Here is a 24,204-nt window from a genome sequence, read left to right as displayed (position 1 = left end):
TTTTTATCTTGCTTTTTTATTTATTTACATTTTCATGCATTTTACACACTGTGCCCCTTATATTGTCTGTTAAGAAAGTTGGGGGGGAATTTGAATACACTAAGGGAATGTGCACACGTCAGGATTTCTTCAGGATTTTTTGCGTTTTTCTTGTGGATTTCCCCAATAAAAACGCTATAATACCGCATAAAAAACGTATACATTATGCATCCTATCATTTAGAATGCATTCCGCATTTTTTGTGCAAATGTTGCGCTTTTTTCCGCAAAAAAAACTCATTCCGGAAAAAGAAGCAACATGTTCATTATTTTTGCGGATTTTTTGCGGATTTCCCATTAAATTGGAGTGTCAGGAAAAAAACGCAAAAAATCCGCATAAAATCCGCACACAAAAAAAAGCACAAAAAAGCGTAAAAACCGCAAAAAAAAAAAACGCATGCGGATTTCTGGCAGAAATATCTGGATTTTGTCAGGAAAATTTCTGCAAGAAATCCTGACGTGTGCACATACCCTTACAAATTTGTTGTATTGCTGATTTCCATAGTAACTGGGGCTGCTATATTAGCCCCAGTTACAGGAGAAAATCATTCTCTTCTCTGCACAGGCGGACTGTCTGGGCTTCCTAGGACCAAGATGATGCTGTACTCTCCCTAAATCCAGAGATCACATGATCTCTGAGTCCAGAGGAGGAAGTGAGGCAAGTGCTTTCTAATCTCTTCCTAATATGTATACACAACACTTGTTCAGCACTGTGCATACAATGATGATGAAAGTAGACTTAATAATAAGTAATGTTTGCCTTTTCTGCAGGGAGTCCGGCTGTGTGTAACAGCCAGCTCCCTGCCTAGCTGCTCTACACTGCAGAATAGAATAAAGACCGCCCAAAGGATTAAGGCCTATAGGTGGTCCAGAAGTAGATAATTGGTTAAAGAGGACCTTTCACTACATTTTTCATGTTGGACTGGACACACAATGTAATAGTGGCTGCAGAATGTAATAAACAAAAACATTAAAATAAAAAAGTCCAAAGTGTTTTGTTACTTTCTACTCAGGGTGTGCACTTCTTCTCCCTGTATAACACTCACTTGGACTTAATGAAAGTTAACTCATTAAGTGCCCAATACTTTGCTAATATATTCGCAGAGAGGGAAAATAAAAAATCAAAAAACCTTTTTATTCCATTTAATTCCATTCTGCAGCCACTATTACATTGTATGTACAGTTCAACATGAAAAATTTGGTGAAAGGGCCTCTTTAAATAAGTAAATCATGCAGTTTACTAATAGGGTTCACATTTGAACTGTGCTCTAATCTCCAGCTTCAAACTCGAGTCTAGGGTCTCTACAGCAGTGGTCCCCAACCTTTCTGACTTAGAGAGCCTCATTCAGCTCTTAAACAGTGTCAAGAGTGACAATAAGCTCTGAAAGAGGGTCGCGAGCCACATCCAGCCCTTGCCCCCCTCACAGTGGTGATTCCCAGAGCTCCCATTACCGGTACAATGACAGCCAAAGCTATTCCATATAAATCACAACAAGGCAGTATACCAAAATCCAGTGGTTCCCACCTGCCACAAGTACTCCTGCCACACTGTCCCATCCTACTTCAAACACCTCCTTTGACAGGTAGTATCATCCTATCTTTAGTTTACCAGACTTAAATTATCTCTGAACCACCAAGTTCAGTATATGCGCATCCAGATTTGCTCTTGTGTGCAGGGCTAATCATAAAATCAGAACCTGGATACATGCTCTTCATAGCTGTTTGCTTAGACCTGGTGGTAGCGCAACAAGTTGGCAGACCGCCACCAGCCACACATCTTGGACCTGAAAGCCACATGTGGCTACGGAGCCACAGGTTGGGGACCCCTGCTTTACAAATTTGCATCTAAATACAGGGGCTGGTGGATTGTTCATTTGCATAAATGAGCCAGTCCTCTTCTTTGTCTATGAAATAGCCCTTGACTCAGATGCTAGATTATCAGGATTTGGGAAGCATCAGGATTTTATTACAATCTATTTATGCAATATCTCATTGCTATAAAAAAAAAAAAAAACAACTAAAATGAACTTCCACTTTCAATAGGGCCTTAACCAGCCAGATGCAAGAAATAATGCTCCAACCGATGACTTTGTTCTAAGTAGTCAGAGTTTTAGAATTATGTGTTATGCAACCCTTGTATGGCTCAGACTTTGTTCACACTGTGCAGTCAGAGGCTTTGTAGGACATCCCACCAGATTTTATGGGAAAAACATGGCTGCATTTTGTACTAGTTTAACAATCAAAATTATAGAGACCAATGGACTCCAGTGTAAGTTGGTATAAACTGTCCAGCATCAGTAAAGTTTCAATTGTGAACACAACCCATCACATAACAGCATACATGGCATTGTTTAACATCAACTTGGTTAACATTCCAGCAGATTGTTTCATGTTATAATATATATTGATAGTGGTTCTGATGTTTAGGGGGACAGATTGTATAATCAATGACATCAGCTGAAAAATATATGTTATTTTCTGTGTAATGTCAACTGGGTTAAAGTGATTCAAAAAGTCATTAATTTTTTAAAATAAGGATTGTGTTTGTTAAAGCACCACACCAGCTCTTTTTGTATTTCACCACTGGAGTGGTGCTTAAAATCCAAGTCCCCTGTCCTCTGTCTGATGCTCACCTTCTGGCATTTTCATCTATTTATTCCCCGCTCAGGTCCATCTCCTGCAGTTTGTGACCTCCCGGCTGCTCCAGTGTTTCATGGAGCGAGCCGGAGGTCACTAATCAATGTAAGTCTATGAGAGCCTCATTCTGGCCTTGTTCTTGCTCTCACAGACTTGCATTGAGAGCTTGTGACGTAGCTTCATAGTTCCGGCCACTCAGAAGCTGCCCTCACAAGATGGCGCCGCGGGACAGGACAGCTGCAAAAAAATGGTGAAGACGCCAGAGGATGAGTATATGACTGGGGGCAGTGGACTTATGCTTAAAGCGCCATTCCAAACAAAAACAAAAAACGCTGCGTGCTTTAAAACAATACCTTGGTATTAATATCACTCTCACTAAATTGTCCCTGTTCCTAACAGTAAAAGCATATCTTATGTCAAATTACAGGATCAGCAGAGAAAATGTCTGCCATTTCATTCTGTCAGCACATAAAGAATCAACTCGCTACAAAACACGCACTTTATTGTCATTCCTCTAGACAAAAGCCCATTTTGTATGGCTATTACTTCGACACAACAGACAGAACTACATGTTCATGTTTGAAAATAAAAGTGCGTGTAGAAATATAGCAGAACGCCATTAGGCTGACAGTTTTTACTATTTCCAGGGAGAAACGGCTGCAGGCTCATTGATTGTCTTGTGTTTCATTTATGAGAATTAATGTGTCCTGTTCATTCATGACTGGAAAACCACGGCACGCATACCTCTGCAAAGCAGATAATTTATTTCAAATTTCTTCAGGAATTATATTGTACCACATTATGTCATCACTGTTATTTATATTACACTGATGTTGATTCCTAGGTTTTTTCCTCTTGGACTTTGTTTACACTGCAGCAGTCTATGCTTATATAGATTAGGTAAGTAAACTGTTAAAGCGCGTCTGTCACCAGGCCCGTATGACCAGTTTTTGCCTTTATTTTATTCCCATTGCTCAATGGAATATAATGTGATTTTATTATTTTTTTAAAGGAAATCTGTCAGCAAGTTTTTTCTTTTTCCAATATTTTTATATCAATTTTCAACAATTTTCAACATAACCGAGAAGGGGGAAAGGAAAGACCCCATTCAATGGGGAAAGGACAGGCATACACACAGCTTGAATTAAAGGTATAACATCAAGGTGAGTTTCTAAAAGTTCACTTTGCAACTGAAACATATAAGTTGCTAATGTCCGTTTCGCCACCTTAAAATAAACACACATTAAATGTCCGCTTGGATATCAAGCTAAGTTGCTAAAGGTACCTTCACACTAGGTTCTCTATGGGGTTCAGATCAGGTGAACAAGGGGGCCATGTCATTATTTTTTCTTGTTTGAGACCTTTACTGGCCAGTCACGCTGTGGAGTAGTTGGAGGCATGTGATGGAGCATTGTCCTGCATGAAAATCATGTTTGTCTTGAACGATACGGACTTCTTCCTGTACCACTGCTTCAAGAAGATGTCTTTCAGAAACTGGCAGTAGGACTGGGAGTTGAGCTTCACTTCATCCTCAACCAGAAAAGGTCCCACAAGTTCATCTTTGATGATACCAGCCCATACCAGTACCCCACCTCCACCATGCTCGCATCCAGGGGCGTAACTACCACGGTCGCAGCGGTCGCAGTTGCGACGGGGCCCAGACTACTTAGGGGCCCCATGGACAGTAGTGAAGCCGGAGAATGAAATGACCCATGATTGCACCATTTGTGAGTGACCCGCAGCAGGGAGCCGTCACCGCTCTCTAATTATACTTACCTACTCCCGGCGCGGTCCCTGGAAGTCCCTGCTTCTTCCAGCGCTGCAGATTCTTCCTGCACTGAGCGGTCACATGGTCCCGCTCATTACAGAACTGAATATGCGGCTCCACCTCCCATAGAGGTGGAGCCTCATATTCATTTCTGTAATGAACGGGACCATGTGACCGCTCAATACAGGAAGAAGATGCAGCGGTGGAAGAAGCAGGGACGCAGCGCCAGGAGCAGCCTTCAGGTGACTGGTGGTGAGTATACAGCGCTGCGCAGCGCTGGGCGATATTTACCTCTCCTCGTTCCGGTGCGGCTCTGTCATCAGCGTCCTCTGGCAGTGACGTTCAGGTCAGAGGGCGCGGTGACGTAGTCAGTGCGTGCCCTCTGCTGAACGTCAGTGCCGAAGACGGAGCCGCACGAGGAGCAGCCAGGTAAATATTGAAAGTGCCGGGGGTCCTGAGCGAAGAGAGAGAGGTGAGGTGAGTATGTGATTTTTTTTTTTACGGCAGCAAAAGCATAAGGGGCAAGTCGCAAGTGGCTATACGGAGCATCTTATGGGGCCATAACACTTGTGCAGCGCCAGCACTAAAAGGGGCAGTGACTGTGCGGAGCATCTTACGGGGCCATAACTCTTGTGCAGCACTAAAAGGGGCAGTGGCTGTGCGGAGCATCTTATGGGGCCATAACACTTGTGCAGCGCCAGCACTAAAAGGGGCAGTGGCTGTGCGGAGCATCTTATGGGGCCATAACTCTTGTGCAGCACTAAAAGGGGCAGTGGCTGTGCGGAGCATCTTATGGGGCCATAACACTTGTGCAGCGCCAGCACTAAAAGGGGCAGTGGCTGTGCAGAGCATCTTATGGGGCCATAACTCTTGTGCAGCACTAAAAGGGGCAGTGGCTGTGCGGAGCATCTTATGGGGCCATAACTCTTGTGCAGCACTAAAAGGGGCAGTCGGCAGTGACTGTATGGATCATCTGTATGGGGCCATAACTCTTGTGCAGCACTATAAGGGGCAGTGACTGTGCGGAGCATCTTATGGGGCCATAACACTTGTGCAGCACTATAAGGGCAGGGACTGTGCGGAGCATCTTATGGGGCCATAACGCTTGTGCAGCACTATAAGGGGCAAGTGGCTGTGCGGAGCATCTTATCGGGCCATAATGAACGGTGCAGAGCATTATATATGGCACAGCTTTCTATGGAGCATCTATGGGGCCATAATGAACGGTGCAGAGCATTATATATGGCACAGCTTTCTATGGAGCATCTATGGGGCCATAATGAACGGTGCAGAGCATTATATATGGCACAGCTTTCTATGGAGCATCTATGGGGCCATAATGAACGGTGCAGAGCATTATATATGGCACAGCTTTCTATGGAGCATCTATGGGGCCATAATGAACGGTGCAGAGCATTATATATGGCACAGCTTTCTATGGAGCATCTATGGGGCCATAATGAACGGTGCAGAGCATTATATATGGCACAGCTTTCTATGGAGTATCTATGGGGCCATAATGAACGGTGCAGAGCATTATATATGGGGCAGCTTTATATGGAGCATTTATGGGGCAATAATCAACGGTATGGAGCACTATGAGGGGGGCTGCGTTGTATTCTATGGGGGTTACCTTGAGTTGTATGGCAGGGATGCGGGGGGGTGGGCCCATTTGGAAGTTCGCACCGGGGCCCATAACTTTGTAGTTACGCCACTGCTCGCATCTGAATCGGAGTGGAGCTCTCTCCCTTTACTGATCCTGCCTCTGGCCCATACATCTGGCCCTGTTATGATCCTAGTGGCAAGGATCGCAAGTTTGACTAGCTAAATAACTAAACCGACGACCAGCTCTGGGGAAGTGGTATCTGGATTGACCGCAACCTGATCCTATCCGCACACAACTATAAGTAGCCGTGGAACGTTACCTGGAAACCCTAGACGTCTCTTCACGGCCTGAGAAACTACCTATTCCTAGAGGGAAAGTAAAGTCCTTACTTGCCTCAGAGAAATGACCCCCAAAGATATAGAAAAGCCCCCCACAAATATTAACGGTGAGTTAAGGGGAAAGCACAAACGCAGAGATGAAATAGATTTAGCAAATGAGGCCCGTTAACACTAGATAGCAGAAAATAGGAAGGGAGCTGTGCGGTCAATAGAAAACCCTAAGCAAAATATCCACGCAGAGATTGCTCGAGCCCCCGCACCAACTAACGGTGCGGGGGAAGCAACTCCGTACCCCAGAGCTTACCAGCAGCAAGAACTCACATATTAGCAAGCTGGACTAAACTCATCAAACACAGAAATCATATTGCAGACTGATGAGCAAAAAATAATCAAACAGAAACTTAGCTTCTCCAGAAGAGACTGAAAACGAAGATAATCAGGGGAGATCAGAATAGCACTGAATACATCGACAGCCGGCAACAAGTGGAGGTGAAGCAGAGCTAAATAGGAACCTCCCTAGTGCATAACGAGGCAGCTGATCCAGCCACAGACCCGCAGGATAACAAACAAAGCCACCAGGGGGAGCCCAAAAACAAAACTCACACAATACCACCTGTGACCACAAGAGGGAGCCCGAAAACAGAGTTCACAACAGGCCCATCAAGAGTTACTCTCATTTCATTAGTCCATAAAAGTCAGTCTTAAGATATTTCTTGGCCCAGTCTGTTAGGGGTCGAGTTCCCGCCTCTGCACAGGGGGAATATCAGGCCATCTCCGCTGCGGTCTCCCATTCTTCTCCTGCTGCAGTGAAGCCTGCTCAGTGGAGACGTCAGTCCCAGCGTCTCGCTCAGTCTGACTCTGTACAAAGGGTTACTGCTACTTTTCCAGCTTCTGCCATTGAAGCCAGTGCTGGGCAGTGGCGAGCAGACGCTTCTGGGACTAAGTCCTGCTTTTCTCGTTCTGAGCATGCCCAGAGTAAGATCTCTCAGTGGAGATCGAGGGTCACATGTTCAGATACTGCAGCTAAATCCATTGGTCCTCCAGGAAGGTCCTGAAGGTGCTCAGGCTCTGTAGCAGCCTCTCATTGATCCTTCTAGGAAGGTCCTGTACTTGCTGCAGCTATTTAAGGCTCTCATGACTGCACGGCCATGCTCTAGTATTGAATCAGTTATGTGCATGCGCCAGTGTGGTCACATTTATGTGTGTTCAGGGACTCGGCTGAAATAAGCCCCTAGAATGCCGGCACCTCCGGCGAGGAGATTGTGTGCGTGGATTTAGGGCCCCGGCTGAAATAAGCCCCTAGAATACCGGCTCCTCCGGTGAGGAGATTGTATGTTTGTGTTGCCACACACTGCCATCAGCTCGGCAGTTGCTGGATACTCCTGTGAAGTCAACAGGGTTCTGTGTTTCTTAGTTGCCAAGGTCTCAGCTGCTGACTCGGGGCGTCCTCAGGCGCGGGCTCAAAAGCCACCGAGGGTCAGAGTGAGATCTGGCACAGCGTCTCTGTGAAGTAACAGAGTTCGCTTCTACCGCCATAAAGGGCAGCCATTTGCCAGCAGCAGGTCCTCTACTGCACGGTGGACCCCGGGCTGCAAACGCACAAAATAAAATATCTCAATTAACTCGGTGCGTTCCGCCAGCCCTAACACAGTCTTGACGTTTTATCTTATGTTTCTTGTTCAAAGGTTGTCGTTTTTCAGCCTTCCTTACCTTGGCCATGTCCCTGAGTATCGCACACCTTGTGCTTTTTGATACTCCAGTAATGTTGCAGCTCTGAAATATGGCAAAACTGGTGGCAAATGGCATCTTGGCAGCTTCACGCTTGATTTTCCTCAATTCATGGGCAGTTATTTTGCGCCTTTTTTGCCCAACACGCTTCTTGTGACCCTGTTGGCTATTTGCCATGAAACGCTTCATTGTTCGGTGATCACACTTCAAAAGTTTGACAATTTCAAGACAGCTGCATCCCTCTACAAGATATCACAATTCTGAACTTTTCAGAGCCCGTCAAATCTCTCTTCTGACCCATTTTGCAAAAGGAAAGGAAGTTGCCTAATAATTAAGCACACCTTATATATGGTTTTGATGTCATTAGACAACACCCCTCCTCATTAAAGAGATGCACATCACCTGATTTACTTAATAGGTAGTTGGCTCTCAAGCCTGAACAGCTTGGAGTAGGACAACATGTATAAAAAGTATCATATGATCAAAATACAACTTGCCTAATAATTCTACACTCAGTGTAAACCGACTAGGTATATGTCAAACAGACTAAATCACATTAGAATTAAACAAAGGATCGACAAAATCTCATCCCCAATGGAAATAAACCGCTACCATCCCAAAGACATAGCGAACACTTTCGTCGAATACTACTCAAATCTATATAATCTTAACTTGGATCACTCCCTTAAACCTCCTAACAAGGAATCTATCAACAAATTCCTTTAAAAATCAGTTTACCAAAAATCACACAAGTAGATCTAGCCACCCTAGCAGCGCCATTAACTAACGAGGAAATCCTAGCCACATTACACAAGCTTAAATCTACAAAATCTACTGGTACCAATGGCTTCAATAACGAATATTTCAAAAATTCTACTTCCAGCGACTCATCTCGTAAAGGTCTTTAACCTGCCCTCAGATCACGGTTCCTTCCCTACAGAGATCCTTGTAATCCCCAAAGCAAAGGGAGACCCTACCCAGGTTAAAAATTACAGACCGATCTCTCTAATAAACAGTGATCTCAAGATATACGCAAAAATCCTAGCAAGTAGACTGGAAAACATTCTCCCCAACCTGATAAACAATGACCAGTTAGGTTTCATCTTGGGATGTCAAACAGCCAAAGGAACCAGGAGATATCTGAATATTATACACAAAATCAACTCCCTAAATATTTGTTCCATTATTCTCACCCTAGATTTAGAAAAAACTTTTAACAGGCTTAATTGGACCTATCTTAAACTAACTCTATCTAACTTCGGATTTAATAACCAAATTCTGGCATCTATCTTAGCACTATACTCTTCCCCAGTAGCCAAAGTTTATGTTAACAACCACCTTTCTAGTCCCATACAAATATACACCACCAACCGCATATAATTTGAAAATGTGGTCGGTACTTTGGGGTTAAAGCTATTTTTCTGAACAGCGTGGATGGGTATGTGCGTGGCCAGAGTTGGAAGCCCCCCCCTTTCCCAGATGCTGTTGACGTGAGAGGTCTTACCTGGAAGTCCTGAGGTGAGATCGTTCCAATTATTATACACCAAGCACAATTACTGCATCTCCGTATGATGGATGGGGACAAATTATATGTGGTTGGTGGTGTATATTTGTTATATATTCCTATTTAGGAGTGCACTTTCTCTCCTTAAAGAAGACTGACAAACTCGTCTGGTTTAGAAGGTCTTGGAGACTGGGTCATTTTATGATTCCCGTGCTTTGGGAATTTTTTCCTTGTGAGTCTTTTCATATATAATTGGCTATACCAATTTTTTAGCTATATTTATTAAAAGTTATTTTTTATTTATTGGTCATACCCTGCTTTGATATATCATTTTTGACTGGTGTATATCACTTTGGATCTACATTACTAAACTACAAAAAAATATAAATAATTTCATATGACACCACAAAAAAGCAAGAATAGCGACTAATATCCTATTCAAGAACAAACTCAATGGAGGGCTAAGCCTTCCCAATCTCTTGGCATATGACCTAGCCAACCTAATAAAGCAAAGTGTCACCTTTTTCAAATCAGACGCCTTTCCCGCTTGGCTAGACCTTGAACAGGCCTTCAACAAAAATCGTCCTATAAAAGACCTTGTTTTCAAACATCTACTCAACCCCCTTCTCCATGACCCTTCCCATTCTATTTTTGCGGTGGACTACGGCAAAATGGCTGCCGGGGGCAGCGCATTTACAGATGGAGATCTCGGTACCAAGATCTCGGGAGATGAGATCTCAGGTGCTCCACCGCGGCCTGTAAGGTATATTCAAATTATAAGATGCACTTCCATTTTCCCCCAAAATTTTGGGGAAAAAAGTGCATCTTATAATCCAAAAAATACGGTATTTTACTTGCTTGGAAAAATCTCTGACTTTTTACACTACCTTCTACTGAAGGAATGATCATATAGCTTATTTTAACTTATACTTATATATCAATTCAATGCACTGCACACACCCAAGACATTATTGAACAAAACTCAACTTTTCTACCCACTGTAGCATAATCATAGAGCTACAAATGGATTTAATGTCCATTTTTAATCTCCTTGGTAATTCTCTCGACGCGTTCTTTAGAAAGAAGGAAATGAAACAAGCATATCTCTGGCCTCCATAGCTGACGCTAGGCTTTGGATTAGAGTCCTACTTCCTTCCGAGCAGCTGATTGCTTAATTAGAGTGATTTCATTTCTTATTACAGGGAAATCACTCACCATTGTCTTCTTGGCTGTAATGAGCAAGATCCAGAGAGAACAGCCAGAAGGGAGAGCGAAACAGCTGTATATACAATATGTTCTTCTTTGAAGGAAGTGAGAGCGAGCGACAAAAAGCTAGTTCTACCCTGAGACTGCAGCAATTGCTCACAGCTTAATCAAGTGTCTCACACACATCTTACTACTAATAATGCGCAAAAGTCAAGGAAATATGTGTCTAGTGAATTCATTTCCATCTCCGAGAAACTGGTTCACACTTCATTGCTTAAAGTTTTGCAGTTCTGTTAACAGCAGATTCTACACTCCATCAAAGACAACACTCTAATTGTTTTAGCCCTCTGCCCTCCAGAACATAAAGAAATTGTCTGGTCTAAGCAGCAAAGTCTGCAGTCACTTCATGTGACGGAAGAATCATGACACACGGACTGGGCATACAGGGGAATCGTGACAGTGTGCGCAATACACACTCTCATTATTTGGTAGTCTGCAGTCACGCAGAGTAACTGCAGACTTTGTATCTTAGACCAGACAATCCCTTTAAACATCTACAGCTTGAAATTAGCAGTGGTAATGCAAAGGAATGAATAATTGACAACTGTTGTGACCTCAATATAATCTACAGTGCATATAGTATAGCATAGTATAACATATAGGATTAGGGATGAACATACCACTTGTGCAACTGGTTCAGCTGCACAGGAGCCCAGATGGGAAGTGGGGTCCTTCCCAGCAGCACAGCAGTGCTAGGCATTAAGCTGCCGGGCAGAACAGCTGAACAAAAGATTATAGAATTTGCATCAAATATCACTGCAGTTGCAGTGACATGAGTGGACTAGGCTTAGTGAGAATAGAGGGTGTGGATTAATCAGGAAGTGGATGGGCCTTAGGCTTCGTTTACACTTTCCATGATTTTCCACGACGAGCCCTGCATCGTATGGCAGTGAGGGCCGTATCTACAGCCGTGAAAAAAGATCGAGCCTGCTCGATCTTTTTTACGGCTTCCGGACACGGTCCCCATTGTAAATCAATGGGGCCGCAAAAACAACGGAAGGTTCTTTTTGCGGTGCGCCGTGACTTATGGTTTTGTGGACCGCCATTTTTTTTCCCAATACTTTTGCTATAGCATTGAGAACCTGAAAAACAGTGATCCCCAAGTTTTTTGCAGTACGTTATTGCAGACCTTTAAAATTGTGGCGATATGGCCCACAAAAAAGGCCTGCAATAGCGGACCGCAAAAAATACAGCAAGTGTAAAAGTAGCCTTAGTTGTGGAGAGCTACCAAATTAGAGACGTTCCTTACGAGTAACCTCCAGAAGGAGCCTATTAACCCCTTCATGACCCAGCCTATTTTGGCCTTAATGACCTTGCCATTTTTTGCAATTCTGACCAGTGTCCCTTTATGAGGTAATAACTCAGGAACGCTTCAACGGATCCTTGCGGTTCTGAGATTGTTTTTTCGTGACATATTGGGCTTCATGTTAGTGGTAAATTTAGGTCGATAATTTCTGAGTTTATTTGTGAAAAAAACGGAAATTTGGCGAAAAATTTGAAAATTTTGCAATTTTCACATTTTTAATTTTTATTCTGTTAAACCAGAGAGTTATGTGACACAAAATAGTTAATAAATAACATTTCCCACATGTCTACTTTACATCAGCACAATTTTGGAAACAAATTTTTTTTTTGCTAGGAAGTTATAAGGGTTAAAATTTGACCAGTGATTTCTCATTTTTACAACAAAATTTACAAAACCATTTTTTTTAGGGACCACCTCACATTTGAAGTCAGTTTGAGGGTTCTATATGGCTGAAAATACCCAAAAGTGACACCATTCTAAAAACTGCACCCCTCGAGGTGCTCAAAACCACATTCAAGAAGTTTATTAACCCTTCAGGTGTTTCACAGCAGCAGAAGCAACATGGAGGGGAAAAATTAACATTTAACTTTTTAGTCACAAAAATGATCTTTTCGCAACAATTTTTTTATTTTCCCAAGGGTAAAAGGAGAAACTGGACCACGAATGTTGTTGTCCAATTTGTCCTGAGTACGCTGATACCTCATATGTGGGGGTAAACCACTGTTTGGGCGCACGGCAGGGCTCGGAAGGGAAGGAGCGCCATTTGACTTTTTGAATGAAAAATTGGCTCCAATCTTTAGCGGACACCATGTCGCGTTTGGAGAGCCCCCGTGTGCCTAAACATTGGAGCTCCCCCACAAGTGACCCCATTTTGGAAACTAGACCCCCCAAGGAACTTATCTAGAAGCATAGTGAGCACTTTAAACCCCCAGGTGCTTCACAAATTAATCCGTAAAAATGAAAAAGTACTTTTTTTTCACACAAAATTTCTTTTAGCCTTAATTTTTTCATTTTCACATGGGCAACAGGATAAAATGGATCCTAAAATTGGTTGGGCAATTTCTCCTGAGTACGCCAATACCTCATATGTGGGGGTAAACTACTGTTTGGGCACATGGTAAGGCTCGGAAGGGAAGGAGCGCCATTTGACTTTTTGAATGAAAAATTATCTCCATAGTTAGCGGACACCATGTCAGGTTTGGAGAGGCCCTGTGTGCCTAAACATTGGAGCTCCCCCACAAGTGACCCCATTTTGGAAACTAGACCCCCCAAGGAACTTATCTAGATGCATAGTGAGCACTTTAAACCCTCAGGTGCTTCACAAATTGAGCCGTAAAAATGAAAAAGTACTTTTTTTTCACACAAAATTTCGTTTAGCCTCAATTTTTTCATTTTCACATGGGCAACAGGATAAAATGGATCCTAAAATTTGTTGGGCAATTTCTCCTGAGTACGCCGATACCTCATATGTGGGGGTAAACCACTGTTTGGGTGCACGGCAAGGCTCGGAAGGGAAGGCGCGCCATTTGACTTTTTGAATGGAAAATTTGCTCCAATCGTTAGTGGACACCATGTCGCGTTTGGAGAGCCCCTGTGTGCCTAAACATTGGAGCTCCCCTACAATTGACCCCATTTTGGAAACTAGACCCCCCAAGAAACTAATCTAGACGCATAGTGAGCACTTAAAACCCCCAGGTGCTTCACAGAAGTTTATAACGCAGAGCCATGAAAATAAAAAAATTATTTTTCTTTCCTCAAAAATGATTTTTAGCCCGGAGTTTTTTATTTTCCCAAGGATAATAGGAGAAATTGGACCCCAAATGTTGTTGTCCAGTTTGTCCTGAGTACGATGATACCCCATATGTGGGGGTAAACCACTGTTTGGGCGCACGGCAGGGCTCGGAAGGGAAGGCACGCCATTTGGCTTTTTGAATGGAAAATTAGCTTCAATCATTAGCGGACACCATGTCGCGTTTGGAGAGCCCCTGTGTGCCTAAACATTGGAGCTCCCGCACAAGTGACGCCATTTTGGAAACTAGACCTCCCAAGGAACTAATCTAGATGTGTGGTGAGCACTTTGAACCCCCAAGTGCTTCACAGAAGTTTATAACGCAGAGCCATGAAAATAAAAAATTATTTTTCTTTCCTCAAAAATGATTTTTTAACCCACAATTTTTTATTTTCCCAAGGGTAACAGGAGAAATTGGACCCCAAAAGTTGTTGTGCAGTTTCTCCTGAGTACGCTGATACCCCATATGTGGGGGTAAACCACTGTTTGGGCACATGCCGGGGCTCGGAAGGGAAGTAGTGACGATTTGGAATGCAGACTGATGGAATGGTCTGCGGGAATCATGTTACGTTTGCAGAGCCCCTGATGTGCCTAAACAGTAGAAACCCCCCACAAGTGACCCCATTTTGGAAACTAGACCCCCCAAGGAACTTATCTAGATGTGTGGTGAGCACGTTCAACCCCCAAGTGCTTCACAGAAGTTTACAACGCAGAGCCGTGAAAATTAAAAATCATTTTTCTGTCCTCAAAAAAGATGTTTTAGCAAGCAATTTTTTTTTCACAAGGGTAGCAGGAGAAATTGGACCCCAATATTTGTTGCCCAGTTTGTTGTGAGTATGCTGGTACCCCATATGTGGGGGTAAACCACTGTTAGGGTGCACGTCAGGGCTTGGAAGGGAAGTAGTGACATTTGAAATGCAGACTTTGATGGAATGGTCTGCGGGCGTCACGTTGCATTTGCAGAGCCCCTGATGTGCCTAAACAGTAGAAACACCCCATAAGTGACCCCATTTTGGAAACTAGACCCCAAAAGGATCTTATCTAGATGTGTGGTGAGCACTTTCAACCCCCAAGTGCTTCACATAAGTTTATAACGTAGAGCCATGAAAATAAAAAATAATTGTTCTTTCCTCAAAAATTATGTTCTAGCAAGTAATTTTTTATTTTTGCAAGGGTAACTGTTATGGTTCTCAATGGCAAGAGAACATAGCCCAGCAAACATACGAACTAGCTCTTGGAAGGATGGAAACTAAACTAACCATGAACTAAACCTGCCGCACAACTAACAGTAGCCGGGTAGCGTAGCCTGCGTTTAATCCCTAGACGCCCAGCGCCGGCCGGAGGACTAACTAATCCTGGCAGAGGAAAATATAGTCCTGGCTCACCTCTAGAGAAATTTCCCCGAAAGGCAGACAGAGGCCCCCACAAATATTGGCGGTGATTTTAGATGAAATGACAAACGTAGTATGAAAATAGGTTTAGCAAAATTGAGGTCCGCTTACTAGATAGCAGGAAGACAGAAAGGGCACTTTCATGGTCAGCTGAAAACCCTATCAAAATACCATCCTGAAATTACTTTAAGACTCTAGTATTAACTCATAACATCAGAGTGGCAATTTCAGATCACAAGAGCTTTCCAGACACAGAAACGAAACTACAGCTGTGAACTGGAACAAAATGCAAAAACAAACAAGGACTAAGTCCAACTTAGCTGGGAGTTGTCTAGCAGCAGGAACATGCACAGAAAGGCTTCTGATTACAATGTTGACCGGCATGGAAGTGACAGAGGAGCAAGGCTAAATAGCGACTCCCACATCCTGATGGAAACAGGTGAACAGAGAGGATTGATGCACACCAGTTCAATTCCACCAGTGGCCACCGGGGGAGCCCAAAATCCAATTTCACAACAGGTAACAGGAGAAATTGGACCCCAATAGTTGTTGCCCAGTTTGTCCTGAGTACGCTGGTATCCCATATGTGGGGGTAAACCACTGTTTGGGCGCACGTCGGGGCTTGGAAGGGAGGGCGCACCATTTGACTTTTTGAACGCAAGATTGGCTGGAATCAATGGTGGCGCCATGTTGCGTTTGGAGACCCCTGATGTGCCTAAACAGTGGAAACCCCTCAATTCTAACTTCAACACTAACCCCAACACACCCCTAACCCTAATCCCAACTGTAGCCATAACCCTAATCACAACCCTAACCCCAACACACCCCTAACCACAACCCTAACCCCAACACACCCGTAACCCTAAATCCAACCCTAACCCTAATCCTAACCCTAATCCCAACCCTACCCACAACTGTAACCCCAACACAACCCTAACCCTATCCTTAACCCTAACCACAAGCCTAATCTTAACCCTATTTCCAACCCTAGCCCTAATTCCAACCCTAAGGGTACCGTCTCACATAACGATTTACCAACGATCACGACCAGCGATACGACCTGGCCGTGATCGTTGGAAAGTCGTTGTGTGGTCGCTGGGGAGCTGTCACACAGACCGCTCTCCAGCGACCAACGATGCCAAGTTCCCGGGTAACCAGGGTAAACATCGGGTTACTAAGCGCAGGGCCGCGCTTAGTAACCCGATGTTTACCGTGGTTACCAGCATAAAAGTAAAAAAAACAAAACCGTACATACTCACATTTCGGTGTCCTTCAGGTCCCTTGCCGTCTGCTTCCCGCTCTGACTCAGTGCCGCCGTACAGTGAGAGCAGAGCGCAGCAGTGATGTCACTGCTGTGCTGTGCTCTCAATTTCCGGCTGGCAGACAGTCAGAGCGGGAAGCAGACGGCAAGGGACCTGAAGGACACCGAAATGTGAGTATGTACGTTTTTTTTTTTTTTACTTTTACGCTGGTAACCACGGTAAACATCGGGTTACTAAGCGCGGCCCTGCGCTTAGTAACCCAATGTTTACCCTGGTTACAAGCGAACGCATCGCTGGATCGCTGTCACAACGATCCAGCGATGACAGCGGGAGATCCAGCGACGAAAGAAAGTTCCAAACGATCTGCTACGACGTACGATTCTCAGCAGGGTCCCTGATCGCTGCTGCGTGTCAGACACAGCGATATCGTATGGATATCGCTGGAACGTCACGGATCGTACCGTCGTAGCGATCAAAGTGCCACTGTGAGACGGTACCCTAACTCTAATTCCAACCCTAACCCTAAGGCTATGTGCCCACGTTGCGGATTCGTGTGAGATTTTTCCGCACGATTTTTTAAAAATCTGCAGGTAAAAGGCACTGCGTTTTACCTGCAGATTTACAGCAGATTTCCAGTGTTTTTTTGTGCGGATTTCACCTGCGGATTCCTATTGAGGAACAGGTGTAAAACGCTGCGGAATCCGCACAAAAGATTGACATGCTGCAGAAAATACAACGCAGCGTTTCTGCACGGAATTATCCGCACCATGGGCACAGTGGATTTGGTTTTCCATAGGTGTACATGGTACTGTAAACCTGATGGAAAACTGCAACGAATTCGCAGCGGCCAATCCACTGCGGATCCGCAGCCAAATCCGCACATGCCATAACCCTAACCCTACCCGTAACCCTAACCCTACCCCTAACCCTACCCCTAGTTCTAACCCTAACCCTAGTTCTAACCCTAACCCTAGTGGAAAACGAAAAAAAAAAAATATATATATATTTTCTTTATTTTATTATTGTCCCTACCTATGGGGGTGATAAAGGGGGGGGTATTTATTATTTTTTTTATTTTGATCGCTGTGATAGAACCTACCACAGCGATCTAAATGTACCTGTAAGGAATCTGCCGCCTGGCAGATTCGGCGGGCGCACTGAGCATGCGCCCGCCATTTTCCAAGATGGCGGCGCCCAGCGAGGAGACGTACGGACACCGGGAGGATCGGTAAGTATGAAGGGGTGGTGGGGGGGGTGGATTGGAGCACAGGGGGGTGATCGGACCACAGGGGGGGTTTATTCAAACAAGGAGGGAGCGGGCAGGAGGACGGGGGAGCCGGCAGGCGGACGGAGGGGACCGGACCCCATAACGGACCACTGGGGGGGCGATCGGTGGGTGTGGGGGGGGACATATTAGGTTTTCCAGCCATGGCCGATGTTATTGCAGCATCGGCCATGGCTGGATTGTAATATTTCACCAGTTTTTTAGGTGAAATATTACAAATCGCTCTGATTGGCAGTTTCACTTTCAACAGCCAATCAGAGCGATCGTAGCCACGGGGGGGTGAAGCCACCCCCCCTGGGCTGAAGCACCACTCCCCCTGTCTCTGCAGATCGGGTAAAATGGGAGTTAACCCATTCACCCGATCTGCAGGGACGCGATCCCTCCATGACGCATACGCTGCGTCATAGGTCGGGAAGGCACAGACTTTCATGACGCAGCGTATGCGTCAAAGGTCGGGAAGGGGTTAAGAATAAGAGTGTAAGTGATACTTGTGAGGTGTTAGGAATGTTTGTAATGATCAGTATATACAGTGTTCACTTTTCCAGTGCATTAGGGACTGAAATCTACACTTCTATGAGTAGTGTATGTGTTGCACGTGTCTGGCATATGATATGCAAGAAATTAGCATCTCTCTAGTGTTTGACTGTATATGTGGCATGTACTGTATTTAGAGCATGAGTCATGTGTATACAACATGTATCAAGAGCATGACTAGTGTATATTTAACATGTATGAAGGCCGTGACTGGTGTGTATGTGGCATGCATCAAAAGCATGACTGGTGTATACGTGGCATGTATGAAGCCCGTAACTGGTGTGTATGTGGCATGAATCAAGACCGTAACAGGTGTGCATGTGGCATGTGTCTAAAGCGTCACTGGCGTGTATGTAGCATGCATCTAGTGCATGATTGGTGTCCATGTGGAATGTCCAGGGTCCCGAACCAGGAACATATGAGGTTGGTTGGAAAATCACATCTTAAGTTGCTGAAGCTTGAACAGGTGCAGATGCAGCTGCAGATGTCAGCATGTCCAAGAGGGTGGTCACACTCTAAAGATATGACAATATTTTGTTCTGCTGGTTCTTCTGATGTGAGACCTCCTGGCAAAGTTCAGAGACTGGAGAGGGTGGAGAGCCAACCGGTTCTATGTTACAGGAACAGTAGTGGAACCACTATGCCTTGTACCAAGAAGAGCCTGGAGGGGCTAGACTAGCTGAACACCTGATTCTTCGCTAGAGACCCTGATGGTGGTGATAGACTTGGCTCCGGTTGAATGCCAGGTGCAACTCCAGGACAGATCTTGAACACACGGCAGCTAACCCCCAAAGAGACAGGGTGCTGGAATGGCCTGGAATGGGTAAGCTTGGTTAGAAAAGACAGGCATGCCAGGAATACAGAAATTGAAGGTGCAGGCAGGTACGGCTGGGATACAAGCAGGCACGGCAGGTGCTGGCAGGTACACAGGCAGGCACAACTGGTATACAGGAGCACACAGCAGGTGCAGGCAGTTAAGAATAGGCAGACACTCGCAGATACAGGCTTGTACAGGCAGACATTGGCAGGTACAGGGGACCTGAGAACTAGCAAGCGTGCAGACAACTGACTTAACACATTGCCCAGGCACCTCTCAACAGGTAGAGGTACCTTAAATATTAAGTGCCTCCCAGTCATTGGCTGGGGACACTTTAAACGGCACATGCTGTCTCTTTTGGAGACTGGGAGCGCACACACGTGCCCTAAGCGCAGTGCCTGGGGAACTGCCAGATGTGCGCAAACCCCAGGAAGCAGCAGGATGAGGAGGAAGTGCAGAACGAGGGCCTGAGCGGTAAGTGAGTAGGTATACCTGCTAGGGGAGAGGATGTGGGTTACTGGTTTGTATGTGGCATGTATCAAGAGTGTGACTGGTGTGTATGTGGATTGTACCATGTACATGACTGGTGTATATGTGGCATGTGTCTAGAATATGACAGTATATGGCACGTAGGCTTTAAAATAAACATGGCTTTACACAAAGTTAAAATGTTAACCATTTTTCTCCAGGAAAGCGATACATTTTAAGTCATAAAGGAAATTACCCAGAGATGACACTGGCAATGCACGCCTAGAGGAAAACATAGTGCATTGCCTAATTTACTACTGCCGACTACTGCATAAGCATTATTGAAAAATCTATAAGTATGAATTAGAAGGAAGTGTAACCAATCAATCTTGCTGACTATATCCATAAAAGATTTAAGCAATGTTAAATTTATATGAACTAAACAAACCTTGGCTTAAAACCTATCACTGCAGTCAAGAAAACACATATACAATGTACAATGTTGTAAACCAGATGATTAAAAGTACTCTAATTGTAAATCCTAAGGCAGCAGGGATGGATCTCCCAATAAGGATGTCAAACAGCATAGAATGCATTTACTGAACATGTGCAATATGTGCATGAAGTGCACAATAACTTTTACTTACAGCATGGTAGTTATTTTTACTAGTTATTTCTATTTATGTCTAAAATGCACTTTAACGAGCATTGTAGAAAATAATGGCTAAAGAATTAAAACTGCTGCTGTAAAATACAAAAGTATAAAGCTCAGCCGTTCTTTTTAGATCCAACAATGAAATTACTAGAATACATGCCAAGCAGCTATAAAATTCCGAATTGTTACCACTTGGATACCATGGAGAGCTTATCAGCAATCTTCTTAACTGCAATATCTCTGAACAGCCACAGATTACTCCGCTCATATGAACACAATCACTACACATTGCCAAAGAGGACTTTCCACACAGTCAAGCCAGCTTGTCGCTTCTTGGTTGGATGCGGCGGCACATAGTTTCCATGGTCTATAAATGAGACTCACTTATTATTTTGGAGAGGGAAACATTAGAACATTTGGAGCGCATATTAAGCATCCAGCTAGAATACATTCATTACTAGAGATGAGTGAATAGGTAACAGGTTTGTTGAATTTTGCAAGTCTTCCAAATTTAGCAACTTACTAAAAAAAATTACATTTTCTGCCAAATAAAAAAAAACATAGAAATCCACATTTTTGACACATAAATTAGTGGACTGACACAGGCACTGTATTGGGGAAGGCTGTGGGATTACATGGAGAGACAGAAGGATTTGCACAAGCCTCATCCACAGAAGATCTGTGGTTAGTTCTCCAAGATGTTTGTAACATCCTTACTGCTGAAAACACTGTGTGTAAGTGACCTAGAAGAATTGATGCTTTGATCAAGGCAAGGTGTGATCACACTCAATATTGATTTGATACATATATATGTTCATTCATTTTGCATTTTATTAAATGATACAAATAAACTGTTAACACTTGAATTTTATAAAGCATTTTTACTTTGCAGCATTTTGTTCAAGCCTGCCTAAAACTTTTGTGCAGTACTGTATGATACTGCAACATCCAGATTCAGGAGATCACTTTAATGTTCTGCCTGCCTAAATAATATTTATTTGGGGAACAAGGGAAAGCTTCATCCATGTATAGTACAGTAAGAGTGAATATCTCATATTTTATGCTACATTATGTTTCTGCTATTGTGTACAATTTACATTTCTTTACCATTAGCTCTTGACTTTAGTGAACACAATCAATATATTTAATGCCATTCCTTTTTTTTTCCCTTCATTTAGCTTGTAAAGTCTCCAGACTGCCTATTTTTAAGAAGCCATGCTTGGCCAACCAGCTTATGTATAGTCTAAGCCTCTTAATGCAGTACGCTATGGCTTAAAATAAATTATTTCTAAATGTGGATTTATAAGTTAACAAAAAAAAAGTACAGAATCCTGATTCAATCATGATTTTAATGTCTGCATTAGAATAGAAAAAGGATAATTCTTCTGGTCATCTTTTGCTTTTCTATTTAATTATTCTATCTATCACTTGTCCTGTAACTCCTGACATAAATGGAAACAACCTGCAGCCAGGTATAAGTGACAAGTGCAAATATTTCACTGGGAGCCCACCTGATTTGTGCACCAGGAGACCCCCTCCATCCCTGCAACTGAAAAAGGCATTTGGATAAAGCTGTACTAAAGCATGTGCAGTAAAGTGCCATTCAAACTCTATGAAGAATATGATGGCGCTATGGAAGCAACAGGAAATATAATGTGGGAGTGAAGACACAGCTGAGCACATCTCTCCAGGTCACATAAGGATCTCACTTTAACCCGGCTGTTTTGGTTTGCCCATGCAAACAGGGATAACTTACAATAATTGCCCTGGGACAGATCTGCACTGTGCTAACCACTGACTAGTCCTATACCTTTCAATGACATAGATAGCTGCACGGTTTGATCACAATTAAAAGTAATGTGGTAAGCCACAAATATTGCTGCCATGTCTTAAAGGGAATCCGTCACAAGGTTTATGCTTCCTAATATGATGGCAGAATAACAGCGACAGAGACCATGAATCAAGTGATGTGTCACTAATGTGGCTCCTTGAGGTCCGGTGCTTAGGGTGGCAAGTTGCAGTGGGCGACGCCAGGGTAAAAATAAAAAATGTTTAAGTCACCCTCCCGACTTCAAACTCTTTAAAAACCGGCATCTTTCTGGAGGAGGAAGGGAGAGTGGTGCATTAATTTGTATTTGCATCTTAAGACACAAATACAAATGAACCTCCATGTGCGCCAACATTTACGGGGTCAGTGGAGCTTCAATTATGAACTGATGGAGGTTCTGGTGATGTATTAGTATACTAACGGTGGTTCTGGTGATGTATTACTGTATTGAAGGTGGTTCTGATTATGTTTTACGGCACTGACTGAGGTTCTGATGGTGAATTACTGCATGGACGGGGTTTCTGGGATGTATTTCTTTATTGATGGTGGTTCTGGTGATTTACTGTACTGACGGTGGTTCTGGTGATGTATTACTGCACTGATGGCAGTTCTGGTGAATTATTACTGTATTGATGGAGGTTCTGTTTGACTGATCAGTAGGGGGTGTGACCACTTAAAGTGGTAGTTGTAAAAATGAACTAAGCTCATGTAAGGTGTTTCATATATACCTTGATTTCCTTACCCTTTCAATTCCTACAGTTGGCATTACCATCACCAGACTGCATACAGCCGCGTTTATTCCCATAATTTCATATGACATCCAGGTATCTACCTCTCATAATTATTTTTACAACTACCTTAAGGTCACTAGTCACAGCATAACTGCCATTAACCCTTTCCTACTAAGATTATTTTAGGAAGTTTATTTTCCCTACAGCACAAAACTGGTAATTTCTCTTACAGCACAAAACTGTTAACTGTGGATTCAGTTTCTTCAACCGGGATATTATAGCAAAGTGTTTCTATTCCAGGTACTTCCATGCTTCCACACCTAGTTCACATTACTTTTTTTGAAACAGTCTTTATTACCCCTGGTTGGGGAGAAACTACTATATCCTTTACCAATATCTGAGAGTTCCACAGTCTTCAAATAATAGTCTTTGATGATCTACTTTATATGCTCTTACAGGACATTGTGCATTGCTCTTATCCTTCCTTAACTGCTAGTAAAAGCACAGGTGGAGTCACCACCGGACTTCTCGTTCACTTTAAGCACCCTTGGCTAGAATATCTTCTGTCACCTCCTATCACGTCAAATCGTTTGACAAGTTGAATCGTACTAAAATTTTACCATGTATTTTGTATTCCATGACATATTGTTGATCTTGTCTTGTTTTGTTTTTCTATTTTATGTATACTAGTTTTCTCCAATAAGGATATTCTAAGGAAGGTCCTATGACGGACCAAAAACGTTTAATTTAATCCATTTGGTCTGGATGTACAATAAAGAAGGAATCATTTTTTTCAAATACTGAGTGCCAAGTAATTTTTTTGACTCATTATATCTACTTCTGTAGACTTCCTTAACTTTTGTAAGATGTCAACGTACTCGGGTGGAGGTCCTTGCAGTTTTTTCTAAATACTGATCAAACATCATGTCAAATACCTCTATAAGTACTGTATATGCGCACCCTTCCCTATTAATTCATAAACTTGGGAGAATTATTGCACAGACAGTCACATAGTGGAGAATTACCTTTCAATTCTGGTGGATGAATAATATTCAGACTGAATTTAAGAGGTTACTTTGTGCCATGTGAGTGATACCTCATAGTCTTGGAACGCCTGCAATAAAAAATACATAGATATTAACAAAAGATTAACCAACCTTTATGGATACAGTTAACAGAAAACAGTAGATTACCATTAGGGTATATGCACATGATAAGTATTTGCTGCAGACATTTTGTATCAAAAACGTGTC

The 24,204-nt window shown here is 43.3% G+C and overlaps 1 protein-coding gene across 4 annotated transcripts in view; it reads right to left on the bottom strand.

Annotated features, from left to right (window-relative positions):
• SRRM3 (serine/arginine repetitive matrix 3) overlaps positions 1-24,204 on the bottom strand; it is a 678,443-nt gene that overhangs the window by 413,737 nt on the left and 240,502 nt on the right. For all 4 annotated transcript variants that reach the window (XM_077296283.1, XM_077296282.1, XM_077296284.1 and 1 more), the window contains exon 3: positions 23,977-24,065. The gene's annotated coding sequence lies outside the window, so the exon portion shown is untranslated. The remainder of the gene's footprint in view (positions 1-23,976; positions 24,066-24,204) is intronic.

This window comes from Ranitomeya variabilis, chromosome 3, assembly GCF_051348905.1.
Source record: "Ranitomeya variabilis isolate aRanVar5 chromosome 3, aRanVar5.hap1, whole genome shotgun sequence".
Classification (NCBI taxonomy): domain Eukaryota; kingdom Metazoa; phylum Chordata; class Amphibia; order Anura; family Dendrobatidae; genus Ranitomeya; species Ranitomeya variabilis.
The sequence above is the reverse complement of the archived record's forward strand: the minus strand, read 5'-3'. Positions and strand labels throughout refer to the sequence as shown.